This window comes from Natrix helvetica (assembly GCF_964273705.1).
Source record: "Natrix helvetica genome assembly, chromosome: 1".
Lineage (NCBI taxonomy): Eukaryota > Metazoa > Chordata > Lepidosauria > Squamata > Natricidae > Natrix > Natrix helvetica.
The window spans coordinates 175,785,313-175,811,221 of record NC_138548.1 but is presented as its reverse complement, the minus strand read 5'-3'; the positions used below and the strand labels follow the sequence as shown (position 1 = coordinate 175,811,221).

The 25,909-nt window shown below is 43.5% G+C and overlaps 1 long non-coding RNA gene across 1 annotated transcript in view; it reads right to left on the bottom strand.

Moving 5' to 3' along the window:
- Window positions 1–209: 209 nt before the first annotated feature.
- Window positions 210–25,909, bottom strand: part of LOC309383953 — a 30,846-nt gene continuing 5,146 nt past the window's right edge. The window contains exons 2-3 of the long non-coding RNA XR_014173951.1: window positions 3,096–3,189; window positions 210–687 (exon numbers count right to left, since the gene is read on the bottom strand). This is a non-coding gene — a long non-coding RNA (uncharacterized lncRNA). The remainder of the gene's footprint in view (window positions 688–3,095; window positions 3,190–25,909) is intronic.

Genomic DNA, 25,909 nt, shown 5'->3' with positions numbered 1-25,909 from the left:
ACTTCCATTTAAATTTTTATAGTATATTTTTATCCTATTGGTCTATAATAGCATATTTTATCAGCTGCAGCTAGAATTTTAGTCTTAGTCTTATTTTAGAACAGCCTGTGTTAGACGTTGAGATGTTGGAATGGATTAACTACAATGAAGTTAATGCATTGGGCCAGCATCAAGTAGTTATCTATAATGGATAACAGCAAGTAAAAAGTTTCCAAGCTGTATCTTTAAAATACAGTTATGTATTCGGTTATAGAGGAACAGCTAACTCAGCTTAGAGGGGGGGGAAACTAGTTCATCTTGTTACTATTTTTTCTCCTCTAGTTATGCCACAAAAATAAGGCACACAGTTTTCTTTTTTGAAGGTCTGTAGAATTCATTTAAAACAATCTATGATGCTGTATTAATTTTCATGATATGAGCAACTAATCAGAGCACCAGATATTCTAACCTAGAACAGAGAGTCATTCCAATATTGTTTTAATATTTCCCTGAACCTCTCTAGATTAGAGAGAGGGGACTTCACAGTGGAAAGTTTAACACAGATCCATATTCATAAATAATTTTCCCCGGGCATCAACAAGAAGATATGATGCTCTGTGAATCATACTTTCCTAAAAACAGCAGAAGGAGAGGTCCAGAGCTGGTTTGCAATTTCTAGCTGGATTCAGTGGTATCTCCTGCCATCTACTGAAAAATGCAAGAGCAAGCATATAAGCTACTTTTTAAAAAAAAAAAAACATTTTTTAAAATCAGGCCAAGCAAGCAGAAAGCCATTTTTTTTGCTATAAATAAGCTAGTTTTACATTAGACATATTATATTGATTCATATGGATATTATTTTCATATCCTAGTAGTTCAGATATTCTTAAGAACTGCAAACATCGTGTTTTAACATTCAGAAGACTTAGTGCAAAAGCCAGTCCTAAAACCTCTTTATTATTTATTTATTTATTTATTTATTTATTTATTTATTTATTTATTTATTTATTTATTTATTTATTTATTTATTTATTTATTTATTTATTTATTTATTTATTTATTTATTTATTTATTTATTTATTTATTTATTTATTTATTTATTTATTTATTTATTTATTTATTTATTTATTTATTTATTTATTTATTTATTTATTTATTTATTTATCCAACTTATATGCCGCACCTTCTCCACCAAGGGACTCGGGGCGGCGTACAATTTATTACACAACAAATAAACAACAAATAAATAACAAGGAGGAGATATAAAAAGCAATGTACAACACATAATAAATAAATAATCAATTAATTAAGAACAGCAAAATGCAATTAAAAACAATTAAAATACCCAGAGTCAAACTTAATTTAAAATTTTATCCAGAGGGATTAGAAAATAGCTATAATTCAGGCCAGGCCGGCTAGTTGGAACAGGTGGGTCTTGAGTTTCGTGCGGAAGGAGCGGAGATCGGTTGCTGTCTTAATGTCGGGGGGGAGGTCATTCCAGAGGGCTGGAATAAGTAGAGATGAGAAGAAGAAGAAGAAGAAGAAGAAGAAGAAGAAGAAGAAGAAGAAGAAGAAGAAGAGGAGGAGGAGGAGGAGGAGGAGGAGGAGGAGGAGGAGGAGGAGGAGGAGGAGGAGGAGGAGGAGGAGGAGGAGGAGGAGGCAATTCTGTACTTTGCATCTGTTCCTCTCAGTAAGAAACTAATAAAATGCTCCATCTAAATTGGAGATCAGGATGTGGAGTTCCTGGTTTCCAGTCAGAGGTTCTTTAAATACAGTTGAAAAATTGTACTGACCTGGCTGATTTACACATTATACTTAGCCAGCAAGATGAAGGCCGCCTGCAATTGCCATATTAACCATGGTTTACCTTTAGCTATGTTTTTTTTTAATTCAGATAAAATCTAGCCAAATTCATTTTTGGCCAGGCCTCACCCGCAGCTTTAACTTTAACTTTTATTTGATTTCCCCTTCATGCCATTTCAAGGTCGACTACAAAGAACCCAAAGAAAGTAGCATCACTAAAACTTATTTAACAAATCACAATGATTTGTTTTCCCATATTTCTCTATTTTTTCTATGAGTTTGGGAGCTGTTTCCAATGGATCTTCTAGAATGAAAACCAAGTCATCTGCAAATGCTTGTAATTTATATTCTTCCTTTTTAATTTTCATTCCTTTTATTTCCTTTTTTTCTCTAATATTTCTGTTTAAGACTTCTAATGTTAAGACAAAAAGTATCACAATGATTTGTTTCACCCAATATGCTATGATAAAAAAAAATGCCACATGACTGTTTATCTTTTGGAATGATCTTTTATCTTTAACCCAGCTATTATGATCATCATAACATAATCAGATGAAAAGTAAGTCAGATGAAAAAAATATATATTTTATGCTGAAGAAATGTCATTGGAGATCATGGTGTATAAGACACACTGCCTATTCCTTCACTCAGTGGGAATGATTGCAATGTTTCTGTGCTCGTACATGCATGTATGCACCGAAAAATGGTATCCACAACAAAAACAGTCTACTTGTAAAAGACTCTAGCTGAACTTTACTAAAAGTGCCTTCATATAGATTCCTTGTTCAGAAAAAGGGAGTGACAATTTTGAATAACTTGAACCTACCTACAGTAGTATTCATCATTGTCTAGTTGTGGTTTTGTTTGGTTTGTGGTTTGGTCCAGATGCTTTAATTTATTTTTATTTTCGTTTTGCTACTGGCTTCTTTTAATTTTATCCCCTTTACCTACTTCCATTTGGAAAAGATGCTTCCCAAATCCCAATTAGCACCCCAGATCATAAATGGCAAAAGGGCTCATGGAAAGCATTGCAAATACCACATTTTGATGGGAGTTGGAATAGTGACTTATCCAAAGCTGCAACTATAACTTCACTAAGAACAGCATTTAGGTTTATCGTGAAGGGCTATTTTGTACAATGGAGACAAAATATAAGAAAGTGGGACTCTGCTTCCCACCTGCTCTGAAGATAGGCTCAGAATATTGCAGGCTGGGAAAAGAACTCAGAGAAGAAACTATTGGGAAAAGGCAGGTATATGTAGGAGAAGGAAAGGACAAGTGCTGGAGATATTGATGAGTCTCAAGATGTTCACCCCCTCCATTTCTGATGCTTCTCTTGCCTTCATGGTATAAAAGGACCTTCACGGTAACTCAAGTTGTGCCATTTTCTTCCAGCAGGCAAGACATCTGAAATGAGGAGATATCAGCACTGTCCCTAAAGGCATGATCTTGTATCAGAGAGGACTTTAGTGCTTCTGGAAATAATATTCTGTAGCTGTCTCTTCATAAAGGACATTTTGGCTCAGGCATAAGGGTTTAGCTTGTAATGTCTAACAAATGAGGACATGTGGCAGCCCTACAAAAGTCTTGTCAGGGAGAGTTATTGTCAAAGGCAGCCAAGGTGGGTATGCTTTTAATGTAGTTGTCTACAGTTCCCTGTGTGTGGCCTTATTTTGTGCCTTCTAGGCTGCTGTGATGTATGCCTTAATCCATCTGGAAATCATGATCAGCGAGGTCTTGTGAACATGGTTAAATTGCATCATCATCATCATCATCATCATCATCATACCAGGACCTAAAAATTGAAATTCAATGATTATGGCACAAACCAGCAGTGGTAATTCCAGTGGTAATCGGCACACTGGGTACTATTCCAAAAGCACTGGAATTACATTTAAAACAGTTAAAACTTGACAAAATCACCATCAGTCAAATGCAAAAAGCTGCACTGCTTGGATCCGCATGTATATTACGAAAATACGTTACGACGTCCTAGGCCCCTGGGTGGGGCCCGACTAGTAATCAATGCCAAATCCAGCGAATCAACTGGCCGCTGTGATACAATCGTATAGTAGTAGTAGTAGTAGTAGTAGTAGTAGTAGTAATAATAATAATAATAATAATAATAATAATAATAATAATAATAATAATAATAATAATAATAATAATAATAATATGAACCAGCTTGATGTCATCTGTTCTACTCAGATAGACTATGATGGATGACATCTAATCCATGCTATACTTTCTCTAGTTGATTTTAGGTCTTGGGCAGAAGGAAAGAAGGTGGTTTCACCTCCTGGCCAAAATGGAAAACTAGTTGGATGATATAAAACTTTTTCCTGGCAAAGAACATTATTTTTGACATTTGCCTGGCCTATATTTTGAATTTTAGGAATGTTACTTTCCATGTTAGGTGTTCCACAGATGAGTCATGCAAGAACTCACACGGGAAATTAGATTTAAGGCTTTGGGCATGAGCGATATGTCCCACAATTGATACTGGTATATGTCAGACAGTCTCATTAGAGAAACCCACTCAGGAATCTGTTAATGTGAGAGGATCAATGTTCACCAATGTTAGGAGTGACGATAGGGCAGATGCTGGTCTTCAGCAGGCACTTAGTTGCAATCTGTTGCCTAGGTCAACCTGTAGAAAAGCAGGAATTGAGGGCTTCAGAAATTCCTTTCTTTTTACTACACAAAATTCATTTATGCAAACAGTGGAGAGTCTGCAAAAAGCTAAGACGAACTGTATGGATTTCTTGTCCTATCCTGAGTAGCAGACTGATCTTGTTCAAAAGCCAGGTGTGGAGTTGTTAGCAGCTGAGGTCAGGATAGCTGAATCCCCTTGGTTCTGATGTCTGATAAGGATATGAAGCTCCATGATCAGCCTGCTTCCCAGTCCTGCACCAGCTGCCGGAGCTTGGAGATCACTAGAAGTGGATAGGAAGGCTTATAGTTGTGCTTTAGTCCCAAAGGTGCTTTTACAGGAGGCGACTAGACTTTCTGGTTTTTTCTTTGAAGTTTATTTTTTTTGTTATTATTATTCGTATTTATAGACCGCCCCCTCTCCCGAAAGGGACTCGGGGCGGTGTACAGTCACTAAAATGCGTTATAAAATACATACATAAAACAGTTAAATGATTAAATACGTAGGTGGAGGAGGTTGCAAGACTGTATATAGAATAATAAATATAGTACATTAAAAACTCTAATAACCCAAGAGTTAAAATATTACCCAAAATTACCCATTAAAATATATCCATCGGGAGGTAAAAACTAAGAATGTGCCAGGCCAGCTAATCGAAACAGGTGAGTCTTTAATTTTTGACAGAAGGAACGGAAGTCAGTGGTAATTCTAATGTCGGGGGGGAGGTCATTCCAGAGGGTTGGGCCCATCACAGAGAAGGTCCTACCCCTAGGCGTCGCCCGCTGGCACTGCCTAGTGGACGGCACCAGTAGTAGTCCCTCCCTGTGAGAGCGGATTGGTCGTAGGGATGTGTGCGGGAGGATACGATCCCGCAGGTAACTGGGTCCTGTGCCATGGAGCGCTTTAAAGATGGTAATCAATACCTTGAAACGCACCCGAAAAACCACAGGTAGCCAGTGCAGCTCGCGCAGGAGAGGTGTCACATGGGAGTATCTTGAGCTCCCCATAATCACCCACGCGGCTGCGTTCTGAACTAGCTGTAGTCTTCGAATGCGTCCCAAGGGAAGCCCCATGTAGAGGGCATTGCAGTAGTCCAGGCGAGACGTCACCAGCGCATGAGTGACCGTGCGTAGGGCATCCCGGTCCAGTAGGGGTGGAACGCCCCCCTTGCCACGGCTGCCACATGGTCATCCATAGACAGCCGGGCATCTAGGAGGACGCCCAAATTGCGCGCCCACTCCACAGGGGGGAGTTGTTCACCCCCTATGGCCAGCGATGGAGTTAGCTGGCTGAACCGGGGTGCCGGTAGCCACAGCCACTCAGTCTTGGAGGGGTTGAGTTTGAGTCTGTTGTCCCCCATCCAGACCCCGACGGCTTCCAAACACCGGGACATCACTTCGACAGCCTCGTTGGGGTGGTTTGGGGTTGAGATGTACAGCTGCGTATCATCAGCGTACAGATGGTATTCAACCCCAAAACCACGGATGATCTCCCCCAGCGGCTTCACATATGCGTTGAACAGGAGGGGCGAGAGGACCGACCCCTGCGGCACCCCACAAGAGAGTGGCCTCAGGGTCGACCTCTGCCCCCCTGTCAACACACATTGCGTCCGGTCAGAGAGGTAGGAGCCGAACCACCGTAGAACGGTGCCTCCGACTCCCATCCCCCCCAGCCGGCGCAATAGGATACCATGGTCGATGGTATCAAAAGCCGCTGAGAGGTCTAATAGGACCAGGATAGAGGAACAACCTCTATCTCTGGCCCTCCAGAGATCATCAACCAACGCGACCAAGGCTGTCTCTGTGCTGTGCCCGGGTCGGAAACCGGACTGGCGTGAGTCTAGATATTCGGATTCATCGAGGTGTCGCGGAAATTGCTGCGCCACCACATTCTCAACAACCTTCGCCAAAAAGGGAAGGTTGGAGACTGGACGGTAATTAGCTAGTTCCGTTGGGTCCAGTGAAGGCTTCTTGAGCAGGGGCCTCACCACCGCCTCTTTCAAGGCGGTTGGCAAGGATCCCTCACCCAACGAAGCGTTCACCAGGCCCAGAAGCCAGCCTCGTGTCGTCTCCCAGGATGCCAGTACCAGCCAGGAGGGACACGGGTCCATTGAACATGTGGTGGGTCGCAGCCGTCCATGTAACCTGTCCAAATCCTCGGGGACAACAGAGTCAAACTCCTCCCAGAGTGGTCTTACAAGACTCGCTGTTGACGGCTCGTCCGGTCCACTGAAGGGGGCCCATCCGCTCCGGATCTGAGCGACTTTGTCCTGCAGATATTCCCCAAACTCCTCTGCTCTTCCCTGCAGGGGTGCCCCCCGCGTCCTCTGTGATAGGAGGGAGCGGGTCACCCGAAACAGGGCGGCAGGGCGGTTATCGGCGGACGCAATAAGGGCGGCACAATGTCTACGTTTGGCCGCCCTTAATGCCACAAGGTAAGTCCGCAAGTAGGCTCTTACCTGTGCTCGATCAGATTCGGAGCGTGAGGACCTCCACCTGCTCTCTAGACGTCTCCTGTGGCGTTTCATCACCCTCAGCTCCTCGGTAAACCAAGGAGCCCGGGTGGATCGCTGCCACAGGAGACGTCGCAAAGGCGCAACCCGGTCCAAGGCCCCAGCCGCCGCCCTATTCCAGGCGGCCGCTAGGTCCTCCGACCGGGAGCGGGTCAGGGCTATAGGTATTGGCCCAAGCTCCGTCTGGAATCTATCCGGTTCCATCAGGTGCCTGGGGCGGTACCAGCTTAGACAGTCTGGTTCCGCCTCCTCGCGGTGGGAGGTAGCGCCAGGGAAGTTCAGCCAGAGAGATGAGTGATCAGACCATGACAGGGGCGTGATGACTAAATCCCCCATTCCCAGATCACAGTTGTTAAATCCCCCATTCCCAGATCACAGTTGTTTCGCTTCTCATCCAAGAAGCTTCTTCAGCTCTGACAGGGTAGTGGGGAATGGAAGGATTTACATTCCTTGCAGACAGCTGGTCATTTGCATCCTTTTAGAGAGTCTTTGAAGCACTTGGAGGTTTATCTGTTTCCTCAGGGTCACCTGAACAGTGCTCCTGGTTTCTGTGGTCTGTTCCCCCCCTCCCTGGAAATCCATTCCTACTCCCACACCATTCAAAGGGTGTACATCCCAAATTACATAGCTAAAAGTCTGTAGAGATTCTCAGTCATCCAGATTTTAAAAATGCAGACTGCAGGAACCAGGAGCACTGCTCAGGTGACCCTGAGGACACAGATAAACCTCCAAGTGCTTCAACAACCCTTTAAAAGGATGCAGATTTCCAGCTGTTTGCAAAGAATATAAATCCTTCCATTCCCCACTATCCTGTCAGAGCTGAAGAAGCTTCTTGGATGAGAAGCAAAATGTCTTCAAAGAAAAAACAAGAAAGTCCAGTTGCCTCCAGGAAAAGCACCTTTGGAACAACCATGACCTGGATGGCTGAGAACCTCTACAGACTTTCAGTAGTGCTTTAGGTGAGCTGGTGCTGAAAGTATTCGTTGTCTCTTTCCTTTTTTGCTGGGACTTACGAGATAAAGCATCCTGCTTGGCAATAGAGGATGCTGCAAAAGGGTCTATTACCAGCTCTTTTTTATCTTTAAAAAGGCAGAGTTTTTTTTAATCATCAGGTTATCAGATTGGTTTGAACTTAATTCAAAACAGTCAATTTTGTTTTTATCAGGTCAATCTGTACAATCCTGAATTTGACCAATGAAAATTCTCACAACAATAATGGCCTTTCAGCACTTGATCCTTTTTGGAAACAACCTGTTCCCTGGCAATAACGTGTAGCATTGTTATTCTAAGCACACACAAACACACACACACACACACACACATGCACACACACATGCAAGTTTCCTCCTTCGTTCATTTCCAATCCCATGGGCTTTGCATGCTTAGGAACAGGCAACTTCAGAGCACGATTTTGGCACAGCAGCAATTAAGAGACATAGACTTAACACAGGAAGGAAAGTGGGAGGTGAAGGAAAGATGGGTAGGATCAAAGAGTCAGGCAAGGCTTCTAATGACAGGTCCAGAGATAAACACCTACCCTGGAGGGATGGGTTTGGGGATTAGCCATTGCTTTTTAGGACCTGTAAGGACCTGTAAGTGCTTGTGGTTACAGAGCAGAATGACCTTCAAGGCATTTGTAAGAAACAGAGACATTCTTCAATGTCAAAGGAGCTAAACAAGCCAAAGAAGATGGATAAGGCAGGCCTGCAAAACAGGTGAGATCAACCTAAAATCCCAGGGTCTCATCTGCCTCCCTCAAAGTTTTCAATGTGGTCACAGAAGGCTCCAAAAGTTACATTTTAATGCTTTGTGCAACAGATGGAAATTACTAAATACATGGGGAATTTATCACTGCACTTTATTTTATTAAAAATGGTTACATTTAAATTAATTGGAGCTATTGCTGTGACCCTACTGCTTTTTGACATGTGGCTGTCAGCATGAAGAAAGGCTGCATTCCCCTTCCCTAGGGAATGAAAAGCCAGGATATAGTGAGAAAAAGCAAGTTTCACCTGCTTTGGAATCACTGTGCCTGCACTATGGCTGCCATGAGCATTTGTTTGATTTCAGTTTGGCACATCAACGCTTATTTTCTGCCAAGAAAGAAACAAGTGTAATCAAAACTTGTTGAGAACACACATTCCAATAGAGAGTGTAGCTATAAACACCAGTGGGTGGGGTGGATGGTCAAAAAAAATGGGCGGAGTTTCAGGTTCGACTCTTACCATTGGTTCATTAAATGACCAAAAGGAAGTTTGCAATTAGATATTTCCCTTCCCTAACAGTTGTAAAGTTCCCTCTAACAGCTTTATATTTAAAGAAAGAAGATCAAACATGATGGAGTTGCCACTTCCAATGCAGATATGGACTTCTGGGGAGATGCAATCACTACAAACTCAGAAGATTTCATGTTGGGCAGGATTGAAGTATATGGGAAGCCTTGATAGCTGTTTTATTTTCTTAAAAATCATGGAAGAGATAAGAGTGGGCCAGCGTGAGGCAAGAGTGGATTAGCCCAGCAACATTTGGCAGCTCACCTGCTTATAAATTTCCCTGCTGTGATGAAATAATGATGTCACTTCAGCTGATCCCATCATTTCAAAATATTTCTCCACTAATTACTCCACTGGGATAAAATTCCTACAATTCTAGTTAAGCTATAACAAATCTATATCCAGAGGTGTCAACCTGGCGGCCCGCAGGCTGAATGTGTCAAATGCAGGCCACGCCCACCACAGCTCCACGAATGGGAAAAACATCACGACATGTTACATAACAGCAATGTGGTGTGGCGAATTTGACACCTGTGCAAATCTATACAGTATAAATGTGCTGTACTCGGAAATGATCATGCATGGATTTTACGCCAAAAAAAAAATCCCTTTTATGATTTCTGGGGGATGAAGTTCCTTTCTTTTGTTAATGTGCGACTGGCCATCCTTGATGCCACTATGCTGATCTACCCATGGAGAAAGTTGAAAGCCAAAGGAATGTCTCCAGCAGTGGTGGGATTCAAAATATTTTACTACTGGTTCTGTGGGCGTGGCTTGATGGGTGTGACATGGCTTGGTGGGTGTGGCTTGGTGGGCGTGGCGCCGAAGGATACTGTAAAATCTCCATTCCCTCCCCACTCCAGGGGAAGGTTACTACAAAATCCCCATTCCCTCCTGATCAGCTGGGACTCGGGAGGCAGAGAATAGATGGGAGTGGGGCCAGTTAGAGGTGATATTTACCGGTTCTCTGAACTACTCAAAATTTCTGCTACTGGTCTCCAGAACTGCAGAACCTGCTGAATACCACCTCTGGTCTCCAGGTTGATTCCTTTTTCTGCTCATTCCTGTCTTCTCATTGCTCAGACCTAATACTACCCTATACTTCCTTTGTTTAGCTGAATTCATTGCATGCTTACCTCAGTATTAAATGAAGCTTACACTAAAATATGCAACATTGTAACATCTCCCCAAAAACGCCTGCAACTGTATAAATAAGAGTAATATTCAAATAACAATTTAAAGACTGAAAATATTGAATTCTAGCAAGAATCTCATGTGAAGCTGTCACTATCCTATCTGAAATTTCCCAGAACCTTGGAGTCTGACCACCAATATCCTATGAAATTTGCCAGCTTCCCAAGACTTCATGCAATATTGGAGGGGAGCTCAAGAAAACACAGTGGTGACCTGAACTGATAAAGGTTATTGACCTATTCTTGCTAACGACTCTACAACAGCAGCTAAATCATGTAGATAATCCCTGTTACCAATATCGTCTGGATAATAAGGGAAATTGTTGTCTTTTAAAACACCAGCTTGATTGCTGGGATTACGTTAGGAACAAGCAGCAAGTAAAGCATACCTATCTCTGTTGCAAAGGACAAAAACATCCCTTCCACGAACCACTGTTTAGAAAGCAGAGGAAGTTACAGCAGATTCCATCACAATGCATACTTTCCAGGGCTGGTCTTCAAGGAGGCCTAACGCCCTTTCTGAGTTGGACGAAGCCCAAACAAATTAATTCCCATTATGCAGGATCTTGATTTTGCGATACCATTCTTTTAAGCAAAACACTCATCCTGAAAAGAGTTCAGGAAAAAGAAATGTATTCCCCCTGAGAGGGGAACACTCTCAAAGAGATATGCAGGAACAATGAACTGAGGGAGAGTTCAAGGAGAAGGTTCAGATTCTAGGAATTTATCAGGAGTCTAGGGTATGCAAGTAGAAAAATAGGGACCACCTTTGGTGGGAAGGTAACAGCATTCCATGCACCTTTCGCATGTAGTCATTCCGGCCACATGAGCACAGACATCTTCGGATAGTGCTGGCTCTTCGGCTTTGAAATGGAGATGAGCACCACCCCTAGAGTTGGGAATGACTAGCACATATATGCAAGGGGAACCTTTACCTTTTAGGGGCGTGTTGTGCAACAGATGGAAGGTGAATGAGTCCCCAATTCATTTTTGGCATCCATGATTGTTGAGGTAAGGGACGCAGTTGGGATTGGAATGTACCTAGAATACAAACCAGTTCTACATAACAAACTAAGCTGCATGCACAGGGCGAATTGAAAGAAGCCGTTGTAAATTTAACCAGTACACAACTAATCTGGAGAACAGAACCGGTGTTGCTTGGAGACCAATCTATCTGCAGTCTTATAAAGTGACTCCAGTGTGTTCATTTGGAGGTTATTTTTCTTCTCCCTTTGTTGCCTCACTTACAATGAAGACTGTCATGTCTTCGGAGCAAACCCAACCAAATTTGGGTGGGTTTTTTTCCCCAGGCCCTTTAGAAAAGAGCCATGTATACTAATCACATAGTGTGAATCAATGAATTCTTAACACTAAGTATAAACAACAAGAAAAGTCCTTGCATTTGTGGACAAGAGTGAGGTTGTCAGACACGTGCCAGAAAGGATTCCCTGCAATGGGGGAGGAAGGAGCAAGAAACATGAATTACTGTGGAGATCCAACTATCCTCCTCTTCCTCACATGGTGGTGATGATGGTGATTCAAGACCTTGTTCCTACAAGATTAATGACCTGCAGTCCTGAGCTTCTCTCTACTTTCTCAGGTCATGAAGGGAAATGGCACAAGACCAACAGGAGTTTCTGCCAAGGACGGCAGGACTTGGCCTGCGCTATGGAATCTTCCAAGGCAACATTTTCTGACCTCCTCTTCCCCCTCCCTGGAGTAGCATGCACGACACTCAGATCGGATGGTGGTATTGTTTCTGGGCTTGAAACAAATCCAATATTTGACCTTCATTTCCCAACAGCTCAGGAAACATTCTGTTCTCACACTCTAATGGCTTTTCTCTAATGAGCACATAAAAACAACAAGAGGGCTACAATCTTAAAACAATTTGAGGAGGGGGGATTGTGCAGACAGAATGATTAAAAATGAAGGCCTCTATTCTCTGATTCCGCTTTTTAAAACTCTGGGGATTTTATTGTTGTTTTATTATTGTTTTTATTTTATTTTTATTTTTTAAAAAAGAGCTCACCTTCTAAAAGGGCAACTGCTGCAGTCTGGTTCTGCAGGATAGTGATTTGCTTTTAATTAGATCCTTGTGGCACAGCTCACAGAATACAGGAGATGTACAGACCTGCTCTGGGAGGCATATGTAAAGAAAGTGACAAGGGGCATGTGGAGCATCTCTCTGTTCCCAAAGAATGCTTCTGCTAAAATCTAGCTGCAGCTGGGGCTACTGCCCTTTTAAATTCACCTTTGCTTTGTCTTTCAACGGCAGCTAGTGATCTGTTTCCTCTATGCTAGAAGAGCTTTCCCAGCTGATTTCTGGAGATGTGGCTAGAGTTAAAAACAGCCATGTTTTTTTTTGTTTCATTTCACAATCCATTGGCAACATTGGTTAACTGCTTGTGTCTACCCCAAGTCTTCTTGTTTCAGCCTGCCTTGAGATGAAGCCAATCTGTGAAGGCCCACAAAACAAGGAAAAGCCAAGTCAGGATTCCAACACAGCCAGTATCACTACTGTGGGATCCTTAGGCAAACAGCCTCCAGATCTTGAGAGAACCCAAAATTACAACTAAGCTCTTTCTCTGGTGTATCAAGAATGTACGTAAGAATGTAAGTAAAGTTCTAAGTGTCTCACCAAAGGGAACATTCTGTCCCCACTGTTCCTAACCAGAACTGTTAGATATTAACATATATCGGGATAAGTCTTCCCTCTGGTCCGCTCCTACAGAGGGAAACAGGTATCCCTCTGATTGGTCGAGGGGCGTGCCCACTCCCTATAAAAGGGGAACCCTCCGACTACCGAACAAGCTGGATCACTACTATTACTAATAAAGAGCTGTTAAGTCACTTCGTGTCTCGCAGTCTGTCTCGCGTTGCCCAGATCTAACATTGGCGACGAAGGTGGGATTGAGAGACAGATAGGACGAAGAACGCTACCCCAGAATCTCCGGATTTGATCCAGCCCAGGAATTCGGCAGCAATTCCGACAGCCATCTCAGATCACCGCAGCGCGGCAAATTCAAACTGAGAAGATGGCGATGCATGCTCCCCCCGCTCCTTTCGACCCAGAAAACGACGAATGGGAAGCTTTCATGATTCGTTTCGAGTGTTTCCTCGAAGCAAACAAATACACGGGGATCACCGATGCGAGGAAGAAAAACATCTTCCTCGGCTACTGCGGAAAGGAAGTCTTCAATACGGCCAGAGACCTCACTGCGCCTACTCCAATACAGGCAGTATCGTGGACGACGTTGCAACAAACTCTGCAAACTCATTACGCGCCAAAACCTTCCCGCCATGTCTGCCGCAAGGAATTCAACATGAGGACCCAGAAGGCGGGAGAATCCATCAATCAATATGTTGCAGCCCTACGAAAAGCAGCAGCTCACTGCGAATACAGAGATTTGGAAGAGCACATTTTAGAGCGGCTCATCTGTGGGGTGAGAGACATTTCGTTGCAAAAGAAGCTGTTGGCAAACCCGAATTTAACCCTACAGACAGCGTTAAACGAAGCAAGAGCGTCAGAATCAGCGGAGAAATCATCGGTGACCATACAACGAGGGGCCAGCGCAAACCAGCCAGCACCGAGACAAACCAGAGTTCACTACGAGGACACAAGCCCCGACTACGAGAATCCCGAGTTCGAGGACAGTCACCTAATGCAGAGCAGTCACTTGAGGCCTGGGGGGAGACCCGGATCCCGTTTGCCGCCCTGCGCAAGCTGCGGAGGGAATCACCCCAGGTCTACTTGCAGGTTCAGGAACGTTGTTTGTTCGCACTGCAACAAACTTGGGCACATCGCACGAGTGTGCCGGAGCGGAGTCCCTGCCTCACGGCAGCCACCCATGTACAGCCAACAGAAGCCCAACCCAGGGGCTTGGCGAAACCAAAAAGGGCGCCCAGAGAGAAATCCACAAGTGTTTACCCAGAGAGAAAATTTCCAAAGAGCTGAACGAGCGTATTCCCAGAGAGATTACTCACAAGAAAGTGAGCGAGCGTATCCCCAGAGAGAATACACACAAAGAGCTGAAAGAGCGTTCTATCAAGACGCTCAACGAGAGTATTTTCAGGATGTTGACGATGAGATAGAGTTGACCCAGAGAGAGGAGTTGCGAACGTATCTCACCACAATACATCAGGTCCGCCCTAAGCGGCCAAAAAGGCTGAGAGTCACAGTCCTCTTGGAGGGCTCACCCTGCGAGCTAGAAGTTGACACAGGATCGACCCTGACGATCATTTCATGGGCATCCATGAAACAGGCTATCCCTAGCCTCAGAAAGAGCCAACTACACGCTCCAGACGTCCTTCTACGAGACTACCAGGGGAACCAAGTCCCCATCGTGGGCCAAGGCACATTCCACATCCGTTTCAAGGACATCGAAGCCCAGCTGCCCATGACCATTGCCAGTGCGCCATTGCAGAACCTTCTGGGGCTTGATTGGTTTGAAGCCCTGGGGTTAGAAGTCACCGGGATCAACGCCGTGAGAAACAGCAGCGCTGAACAGATGTTTAAGGAGTTCGAGGATGTGTTCAGCCCCGGTCTTGGGAAGTATGTGGGTAAACCAATATCATTCAATTTAGACCCCAAAGTGGCGCCAATCCGACTTAAACCGAGACGAGTGCCTTTTGCACTCCGCCCAAAAATAGATAAAGAAATAGATAAGTTAGTGGAGCAAGGAATCCTTGAGCCGGTAGATCACGCGCGCTGGGAAACGCCCATCGTGACCCCAGTCAAACCAGACGGATCAGTCCGCATCTGCGCGGACTATAAATGCACAATTAATGTCGCGCTACAACAGAGCGCATATCCTGTGCCTGTAGTACAGCACTTATTGCACTCATTGGGGCCAGGAAAGGTATTTGCAAAGTTAGACATGGCACAAGCTTACCAGCAACTGCCAGTTGATAGCGCCACAGCGGAGGCCCAAACTATAGTGACGCATAGAGGAGCATTCAAATGCAACCGGCTACAATTTGGCATAAGCATTGCCCCAGGATTGTTCCAGAGCGTCATGGAACGGCTTTTGCAAGGGATACCAGGAGTCGTCCCCTATTTTGACGACATCTTGGTGTCCGCTGCAAATGAGGAGCAATTAAACAAAAGAGTCAGATCTGTTTTGGCCAGAATCAGAGAAAAGGGTCTCCGCCTTAAAAAAGAAAAATGCCAAATTAACGTGCCTAGCGTAGAATTCCTGGGTTATAGAATCGATGGTCAGGGAATACACCCCACTTCAAAGAAAATTAAGGCGATCCAGGACGCCCCCACACCACGAAATCAGACCGAGTTGCAGGCTTTCCTCGGATTACTTAACTTCTACAGCGTTTTTCTGAGGCAGAAAGCGACCGTTGCTGAGCCACTACACCGTCTACTCCAGAGGAACGCACCATGGAAATGGGGACGATCCGAAGCTGCAGCTTTCGCCGGGGTAAAGCGCCTGCTCACCACTGACTCACTGCTTGTTCAATACAGCCAGACCCTACCGCTGGTATTGACCTGCGACGCATCACCTTTCGGAGTTGGAGCAGTCCTCAGCCACAGGATGCCCGACGGAAAAGAATCACCCATCGCGTTCTACTCCAGGACTCTTTCATCGGCCAAAAGGAATTACAGCCAAATGGACAGGGAAGCGCTGGCTGCCGTCGCGGGAGTAAAGCGTTTCCACGAATACCTCTATGGCCGCGATTTTGAACTGATCACAGATCACAAACCGCTGTTGGGACTTTTGGCGGGAAACCGCCCCACTCCGGTCTCCCTTTCTCCTCGCATGACCAGGTGGACTGTTTTCCTGGCTGCGTATTCATACAAATTGATACATCGACCGGGCTCCACTCTTGGACACGCAGACGCACTCAGCCGTTGCCCATTACCTGACATTCTGCCAGACCCCACTCCAGAAGTACCGGTATTGCTCATTGACTGTTTGGATTCAGGACCGGTTTCTTCCTACGATGTTGCAAGGTTCTCCTCTAAAGACAATTTAATAAAGCAAGTTCAAACTTGGGTTTGGAGGGGGTGGCCAAAGGGAAATGTGGGCCCGGAATTCAAAATGTTTTGGTCAAAACGGGACGAGCTCTCAGTATTACAAGGATGTTTGTTGTGGGGGGATCGAGTTGTTATTCCGTATGCTTTACGTAAAAATGTACTAGATGCTTTACATATGGGTCATCCGGGGATTGTTAGAATGAAGGCGTTAGCAAGAAGTTACGTGTGGTGGCCAAACATGGACAAAGAAATAGAGGAGTGGGTGGCCACTTGTGACCCATGCCAGGAATCGAGACCAGCACCCCCGGAAGCGCCCGCCACAGAATGGGAGAAACCCAAAGCACCCTGGTCGCGAATACACATCGATTTCGCAGGGCCATTCCAAGGTCAGACTTTCCTTATAGTTGTGGATGCATACTCAAAATGGCTAGATGTAGTCCTAATGACTTCAACCACGGCAGAGGCAGTCATAAAGGTTCTACGGCGACTCTTCGCCACCCATGGCCTGCCAGATCTCCTCGTATCCGATAACGGGCCCCAATTCACGGCCATGCACTTTGAAACATTTTTAGCAGGGTTGGGAATCCGGCATGCCCTCATCGCGCCATTCCATCCAGCATCAAACGGACAGGCGGAGAGAATGGTGCGATTCGCAAAAGAGGCCCTCGCCAGGATGGGTCCAGGTGATTGGCAAACACGCATTGACCATTACCTCCTCATTCAACACATTACCCCGAGCGCAACAACGGGTAGGAGCCCCGCTGAACTACTCATGGGCCGTCGCCTACGGTCTCACCTAGACCGGCTCCACCCGAATTACTCCGCCACGGCTCCCCCAGACTCTACAAGTAAGATCCGGTCTTTCAGAGTAGGGGATGCAGTATACGCTCACAACTACACGGGGGGGACATTGTGGATGCCGGCAAAGGTCATTGGCATCACGGGTCCACGATCGTATTTGCTAGAGCTAGAAGATGGGCGAAATTGGAAAAGGCACATCGATCAACTGCGGGGTCGCCTAGCACACTCCAACCTTCGAAATGAAGACGAAAGTTTCCTGTCTACGGAAAGTCAGCCACAAGAAAACCCCATCATAGGAAACAGCGACGCCGGCGAGCCAAGCATAGAACAAGACTACACGCACGTAGCAGAGCAACCCCCAGACAACGCAGCCGAACAAACTCCTGAACGCCCGAGCAACGAAGGCACAAGACCTCCAGAACGGGAAATAGAAAAAGCACCCGATCCTGCAACTACTTCGAACCAACCCGCAACCAGTCCTGCAACCACTTCAAGCCAACCCGAACTACGACGTTCCTCCCGAGCAAGACAAACACCCACCTACCTAAAAGATTATGTTACCTACCGCAACGTCCCATCTAGGAGGGGAGGGGTGTTAGATATTAACATATATCGGGATAAGTCTTCCCTCTGGTCCGCTCCTACAGCGGGAAACAGGTATCCCTCTGATTGGTCGAGGGGCGTGCCCACTCCCTATAAAAGGGGAACCCTCCGACTACCGAACAAGCTGGATCACTACTATTACTAATAAAGAGCTGTTAAGTCACTTCGTGTCTCGCAGTCTGTCTCGCGTTGCCCAGATCTAACAAGAACCCCAAGAGAAGTCTTCTATCAGACATGAGAAGAAATAGTGGTTTCTCCTCCATGTTACTGTACATTAGGGAGGAAAACTCAACCAGAGCTGCGTTTACTTTGTCTGTTCTGGAATAACCAGACATGTAGCTGTTGCCTATAGGATAAATCACATCTAGCAGGAGTTCTCAATCAGCAGGTCATTAATGCCCCTGTGGGTCATGATTAACGGTGGATCATCCAAATTACTCAGGATGCACAAAAAAGTTTTTTCTCTTTGTGCCAATCTGCTGACAAATTGTTGTTATAGATCCCAGTAGCTCTTCCAGGTTCCAAATCATGAATGTTATACAGAGAGCACAGCGGGAATAATCCATGAAGGATTATTCTAGGATTGCCAGTTTAATATTTCAAATGCAGAAGGATATCATGACTCAAATTAAATGATCTCCCTACTGGATGACATGGTAAGGTTCTTAAACTAAGTGCATCTAATTAATTAGCAACCTGTGGCCACTGTGTTACAGAATTCCAGAAAAATATGTGTGCTCAAAGAGATAAAGATTTTAATATAACCAAAATACAAATAAATATGAGGTCAGCTGGTTAGCATCCTTGATTAACCTTCATATGTTACACTGGAAAAATATGGAAGTTTTCATTTCCCTTCCTAGAACGATGCAATAAACATGCCAAACTGAATGGCCAAGTGCCAAATTTCCAGTGTTTCATAATTAAATAAGCTTTCATGTCAGGTCTTTCATGTCAGAATCATAATTTTTTAGAGTCAAAGATCTAACCTATAACACATTTTGAGGGTTATAAAGTATGGCCCTTAACGTAGCATGCTCAAGATTGAGTCAATGTATACCAAGATTCAATGAAAGACTGAAGTTTCTTTAAGATTGGCTTCTAAATCGGTTCAAACTATTAATAGGTTAATTGTACAACTATGGGTAAGTTGGGACAGATTCAGAACAGGATATTTACACAATTGAAAATTGTTGGGAGCATATGAGTTTAATAGATGATGATGTTGATGATGACGATGACGATGATGATGACGATGATGATTTGGGGGAAAAAACTTTGATAAAGAGAGGAAGTGTATTCTTTTTAGACTGGGAAAAATACTTCCTTTTGGGGAGGACATTCTGTAATGTCCGAAAGTTACAGAAAAATGTATCCATTAAACCAGTGATGGCGAACCTATGGCATGTGTGCCACATGTGGCACGCGGAGCCATTTGTCAGGGCACGCAAGGCGCTGCCTTGTTAGCTGGCCAGCGCGCATGCGCGGGCTGGCCAGCTGAGTTCACCCTTTTTTAAAGCCATTTTTCACCCTCCCCAGGCTCCAGAGGCTTTATAGGAGCCTGGGGCGGGCGAAAAAAGCATGCAAAAATGGGGGGGTCGCACCTGTAGTGCACCCATGCACACTGGGGGGTCGCACATTGCATTATGGGTGTGGCACGCCTGCACACAACCCCCCTGCGCTCCCCCCACTTATGGCACACAAGCCAAAAAAGGTTCGCCATCGCTGCATTAAACATTTGGACAAATATGACTTCACAAGAGAAACAGTAACCTAAAGTATTGATAGCAATCTCTTCTTGAAAATGTAAGCAAATGATGAACATAGTTATGTAGAAATATTGCAGGTCTAAATTTCTTGCGCAGAGCATGAACTTTTTTTAGGTGGTTTACAAGGCCCTCTCCTCTTTGATAAAGGCTATCAGCTAATCCCATGGCTAGCAGCCTTTAAGAGCACTAAATGCAAGGTATTGGGGTTCTAAAAGCCTTCATAGCTATGTAAAAGAGGGAGTTTCTTATCATTTCCAGATATGAGAACTAATGTGTGCTAAAATCCATTCTAGATAGAAAGAGGTTCTGCTATAAGCAATAGAAACTGGCGATTGAGTAGAACGAGCAGTAGCAACGAGTTGCTGAACTATGTGTTTTCCTAATAGATAGAGACAGACAAGCAGATTACAAAAGTGGAGCCCTTGGTAAGCCCTCTGAACTCATTTGCTTGCAGACGTTTTTTTACCCAAATAATAACACAATCAGTGTAACTAGGTAACATGACTATCAGATGACATCTTCAGATTCCAAAAGCACACCCCCCCAATAAGTTCCTGGTTAACTAATCTTACAGCTTCCCCTTGTGCTACTGCTGCTGTTGCTCACAGATATAGCAATGTCTGTACGAAAGACTAAAAAAGTCGACATGGTAGCTGCAACCATGTGACCAAAGTCCTGCTCCTTGTGTCACCTATGATCATTGCTGCTCTCTTGATCTTTTTGATACCCCTCTCTGTGGATGCAAGGGATGGCTCAATGAACCTAGCATTGGTGGCAAATAACCTTTCTGAGTTGCAACAGCGCACCAGAGTCTTGTGTACAGATATGGGCTCAGCAATATTATCTCTAATTGTGTTTCCAACAATACCAAACCTGGAATTTACTTTTTGCCACACTAAGGGCTCATCCATACATCCCCTAGGAATATCTGGAAGGTGCCTTGCTAGCTTTTCTTCAGGGTATGATCCAATGGTGGGATTCTAAAATTTTTACTACCAGTTCTGTGGGTGTGGTGGATTGGTGGGCGTGGCAGGGGAGGGATACTGCAAAATCCCCATTCCCTCCTGATCAGCTCGGACTCGGGAGGCAGAGAATAGATGGAGCAGGCTTCCCTGAGGTCCGCTAGGCCAAAAACGAGGGTTGGGAAGGTCAAAAACGGGTGTGTGTGTGCTGAGAAAGAATTTACACTGACAGAGAGAAAAAGAAGGAAGGAAGGGGGAAAGAAAGAAAGAAAGAAAAAGAAAGAAAGGGGGGGGGGAAATGGAAAGGAAGGAAGGACTGTAAACCTGGCACTAGATGCAGCTTCAGAGGATAATCCAGAGCTGGAGGGGACCTGGAGGTCATCTAGACAAACCCTGCTCCAGCAGGACATTGTTAAAGTGAGTTTCGGTCTTTTGATCCCCCAGTTATATGACTACATAGTCAAATGACCCCACCAAGCCATGCACACCAAGCCATGCCCACAGAACCAATAGTTTAAAAAAAATCGATTTCACCACTGCCCTCATACATATGTATTAGTCATTCCCAACTCTAGGGGGGGCGGTGCTCATCTCCGTTTCAAAGCTGAAGAGCCAGGGCTGTCTGTGGTCATGTGGCTGGCATGACTAAATGCAGAAGGCGCACGGAAGGCGCACGGAATGCTGTTACAAAAGGGGTTCCTATTTTTCTACTTGCATTTTTTATTTGCCTTTGAACTGCTAAGTTTGCAGAAACTGGGACAAGTAACGGGAGCTCACTGCATTACGCAGCGCTAAGGATTCAAACCGCCAAACTGTCGACCTTTCTGATAACAAACTCAGTGTCTTAGCCGCTGAGCCACCACGTATTCTTCTGTATATTCTGTCTTTATTGTTCCTTGGGCTGATTTCCTATCTTGCCTTGGGTAGTTTTTTTTTAAAAAAAAAACAGGCAAAGTAAAAATGTTTAAATAAATATAAATAGCCCTAAGCTCTTCTGTATTTTCAGCAAATAAACAGAGGAATAAAAACACTAAAGCCATAAAGCCTACAATGTATTGCAATGTACATGTCTTTTCCACCTCATCCCACCCAAACTCGTGATACATTTATTAAGTAAGAGAAATGGATAAAGACATCTAAAAAGATATCATGACTCTGTGGGATGAGCTAGCCGCTCCCAAGTTGGAACTCATGTCTAATGGAATCAGAAACATGTATGATTTCCATTCAAGATGTTCTTCCTTTAAACAGATCAACATCACTTTTTTTTTTGGCAGAATGTTTAGGAAGATTTTAAAGTTATATCCATGATTAATAATGTATCAATTTTTTGCATGTTTATTCTTCAGTCTAATTAGAATAGAATGAATAGAATGACCTTTACTGCCTGATGAGAAATGTAAACATCCCCTTGTTCCACATTCCATGAGTTAAAACCTAGGGATTTATAGTTCAGTCTACAACTTATCCATTTTAAATTTTTACATGATTTGTCATAAACTTTATTCAGCATTATGCATTGTTTTAGGGAAAAAAACCAACAAAGATTATATCTACTTTAAGAGACATCTTCTCTAACATGCTCTCTATACAATTTTTCCTAATGCAAGCATTTAAAAATGAATGACCTAAAATATACCGTACTTTTTGGACTATAAGAAGCACTCCCCCCCCCCGCTAAAAGTGGGTGAAAATTGTGGTGTGTCTTATACACTGAATCTTGCCGAAGCTCCGCCAATCTGCCAGCCCCCCCCCCCTTTTGGCCGTTTTTTACCTCTGCACGTCACATTTTCGGCCTCTGTACATCCCATTTTTGGCCTCCACGCCTCACATTTTTGGACAGTTCCAGGCGGCAGAGATTAGCAGTGGCGAATGAGCCATGCCGAACGGGCCGCGGCAGGGAACAAGCCATGACAACTGGGTGGCAAAGAATGGATTGCGCCGAACAGGCCGTGGCAGCAGCAAATGTGCTGTAGCGAATTGATAGTGGCGGCAAATGGGCAGCTACAGCACTGAATGGGCCAGATGAATACCAGATGGATGCTGGGAGGCAAAGGCAGATTTTTTTTCTTGTTTTTCTCCCCAAAAATGGTAGGTGCGTCTTATAGTTTGGAGCGTCTTATACTCTGAAAAATATGGTACTTTTTTTAGACAGTTGTTTTAAACCAGAAACTGCTTCACAAAAGTTGGAATTTCAAAGAATCACTGTTCCCCAATCTGTACAGCAGCCCAGGAAGTTCAAACTAAGTCGGTCTATTTTTAAACCCGGGCAAATAAAATCCCCCATGATCCTTAAACAAAACTCACATATTATTTCTTTTGTGCTGATGATGGAACTGATTTATTATCTCAGGTCTTTCTAGGAAGCTGAAGCTTTCTGGAATGCAAGTTTTCTGAAGTACATTTACTCAAGAGGAAGTTACTTTAGTTTGCACGTTGATATTTTCAACAAGAATTATTATGTATATCAATGTCACTTTGAATCAGTTTGACATTTTTACCTCCTTGAATCCATTTCAGCTTGATTTCCACATCAGAAAAAAAAACCATGTGAAAACTTGTGCAATGTGTTGAAAAGCTTCCCATAATGTGTGGTCTAAAGTGTATTTTTTCCTTAGTGTGCATATTTTGCAAGCAATTTTCCTTCCTTTATGCACTTCCCTTAATATACACCTGTATGTATCAGAGGTGGTATTCAGCCAGTTCTGACAGGTTCTGGAGAACCGGTAGTGGAAATTTTGAGTAGTTCAGAGAACCGGTAAATAGGCTGGCCCCACCCCCGCTGCCTCCCAGCTGATCTTCTTTTGTTGCCCTGAACAGGAGAACGGAGCTGGAAAGCAGGTTAGTGGGGTGGGGAGAAAATGGGGCTTTGCAGTATCCTTCCCCTGCCACACCCACAAAGCACACCCACAAAACCACGCCCACAGAACCAATAGTAAAAAAAATTGAATCCCACCACTGGATGTGTGCATTTTACATACAGTAGGGCGGAGACTGAGCTAACTAGCTATGTACCACTTTTTGATAAGGTGTTCCTGGGAAGGATGGGTATGAACTGCATTTTTGAAGTGACTGAATAGCATCTCAGGAGATCAAGACTAGTTCTGCCCTTCAAAGAAGAACCCAGAACAGTGGTTTTTAATTATAGGAAAACAGATTTCCGATTCCAATTTGAGTACCTCGGAAACGTAGATGGCTTAATCTCTTTCTCTGAATGAGCAAAATAAAAGGCTGGACAACACCCTGTTAAGGAATTTTAGCTGGGGAGAGGGTTGGATCCAACAGCTAAGTAGTGTCTTCGAACCACATGATTCATTTAAAAAAAAATCATTCTCAGCATGATTTTTTAATATCTTTTAAGACTCAAATTAATTGTTCTCTAATTGAAATAAGGGTTCTCGGGGCAAGGCCCAAAGGAGTGAACCTTCACAAATGAATCTTCACCCACCAGGTGTCACCATGATGCCTTCCAAGCTAAACTTTGTTCATAATGTCTATCATGATTGTAAAGAAGAAGAAGAAGAAGCAGAACTTAAAATAGTTTAAGCATAATTTTATAGTCACTGAAGGGAACTAACAAAGATCCTTTTCCTGCTGCAGATATATACTTGAGAAAATATTCAGGATGAAGAACACTTTTTCATTAAGTTTCCATTTTAAAAAGTCCCCTGGAGGAATTGCCCGGACAACTCGGAGGCCCCAAACACCAAACAAAACAACAAACAAAGCTAGACCTACATTCCTTTGTAGAAATCTGCAAAAACAAGCAGAACAGCTCTGACATGAAGAATGTCATCAACTTATTGCCTCATGCAAAGAAGCATTTGATGTTACAAAGATATACATTACCATCTTCAAATGTTTTGGAGATTAGTCAAGTGAAAATAATATTAAGTTTTTTCAACTGTTTAAAAGGCACTCTTTAAGAAATACTTTTAATAATGTGCTTCTAAAAATAAGGAGGCAGTTGCCAGATTTCTCTCCCTTAGCAGCAATAGTAAGTGTCATAAAAGATGCAATCGTTTTGTAAAAGCTATAGAAAAATACTATCAGTCAAAATTCCTAAAATATTCACACCATGCAAAAATGAAGCATTTTGAATCTGTTTATCAACTAGTGTACTGACTAGATATAGTTCAACTACAGGCACATTTCTGAAAGAAAGAAACAAAAACTCAGTATCTACAATTGCCAAAAGACAAAAGGGCTACATTCCTGCTTTGTAAATCATTTTTAAAGGGCTTTCTACCCTATAAAGTAGCTCAAAATAATTTAAATGCACACATTTTTTAACCTAAGAGACCAGAGGGAATCTAGGTTATCTTCAAGAAGTAGTACAAGTTGTGCATAGGAAAACATAAACCCCTGCATGATTTTCCATGCATAAGACATACAGTATGGGGTTGTTATCAGAGGAAATACTAGCTAAGTATATATTTTATTACAGTACTATCTGCCCTTCAACAGGCTCCCAGCGAGATAACTTATAAAAAGCTAAGCTAACTACAGGTAGTCCTTGATTTACAACTGGTTACTTAGTGGCCCTTCAAACATAACACCCACCCACCCAAAAAAAGGTACTTATAAACCAGATTCAAAGTTCTGATGGCCAGGATGCATATGATCATATTTTGGGCGCTTAGCAGCTGTCCTGCATTTACTGAGAAACAATATTTTTTGCCTCAAAAACCTTTGACCTTTACTTGCAACCAACATGACCTATAACTCCAGCCTCAACTTCAGTTGTAAGCTGAAGACTACCTCTATCGTTTGTAATCTACAGGACAATTCCCTCACCAAATAAGTTCATTAGCAAAATAGTTGTACCAAATGCAACATATCTATCTACAAAATGTCAATTGACCATCATGTGACAGCATAGAGTAGGAATTTTCTATCTAAAGTGCCATATAGTGGTAATTTGGATTTCTGAATCCCCAATTTGGTAACATTTATAGCTCTGTTGTTTCCTTCAAAGAAAATAAATTTTCTAATAGGAATCCTGGAGATGCTGCAGTACATTCCTTTGGATATCTACTTCCACCCATTACTTGCTAGTTATTCTGCTCGTTTATAAGAACTCAAGTAACTCTCAGTTAATTCCAATAAGCCTTTTCAAAGTATTTATTCTTTTCCAATTTGCCAACTGATTTATTCCAGAACAAGAATTTACAGAAATTTGGAATAGGGATACTTCAAGGTGCAGCCTACTTTCATTCAACTGATCAGGTAAAGACATCACACACTGAGTGTACCAGGAATTTATTGGACCCGATGAAATAGAGAAGGTAGCAGATGCAATTCTATTCTATTTAGTGAGTGCCCTCTTGTGAGCCCTTCAGTAGGCTAAACTGCGTGAGCTACAAAATTGT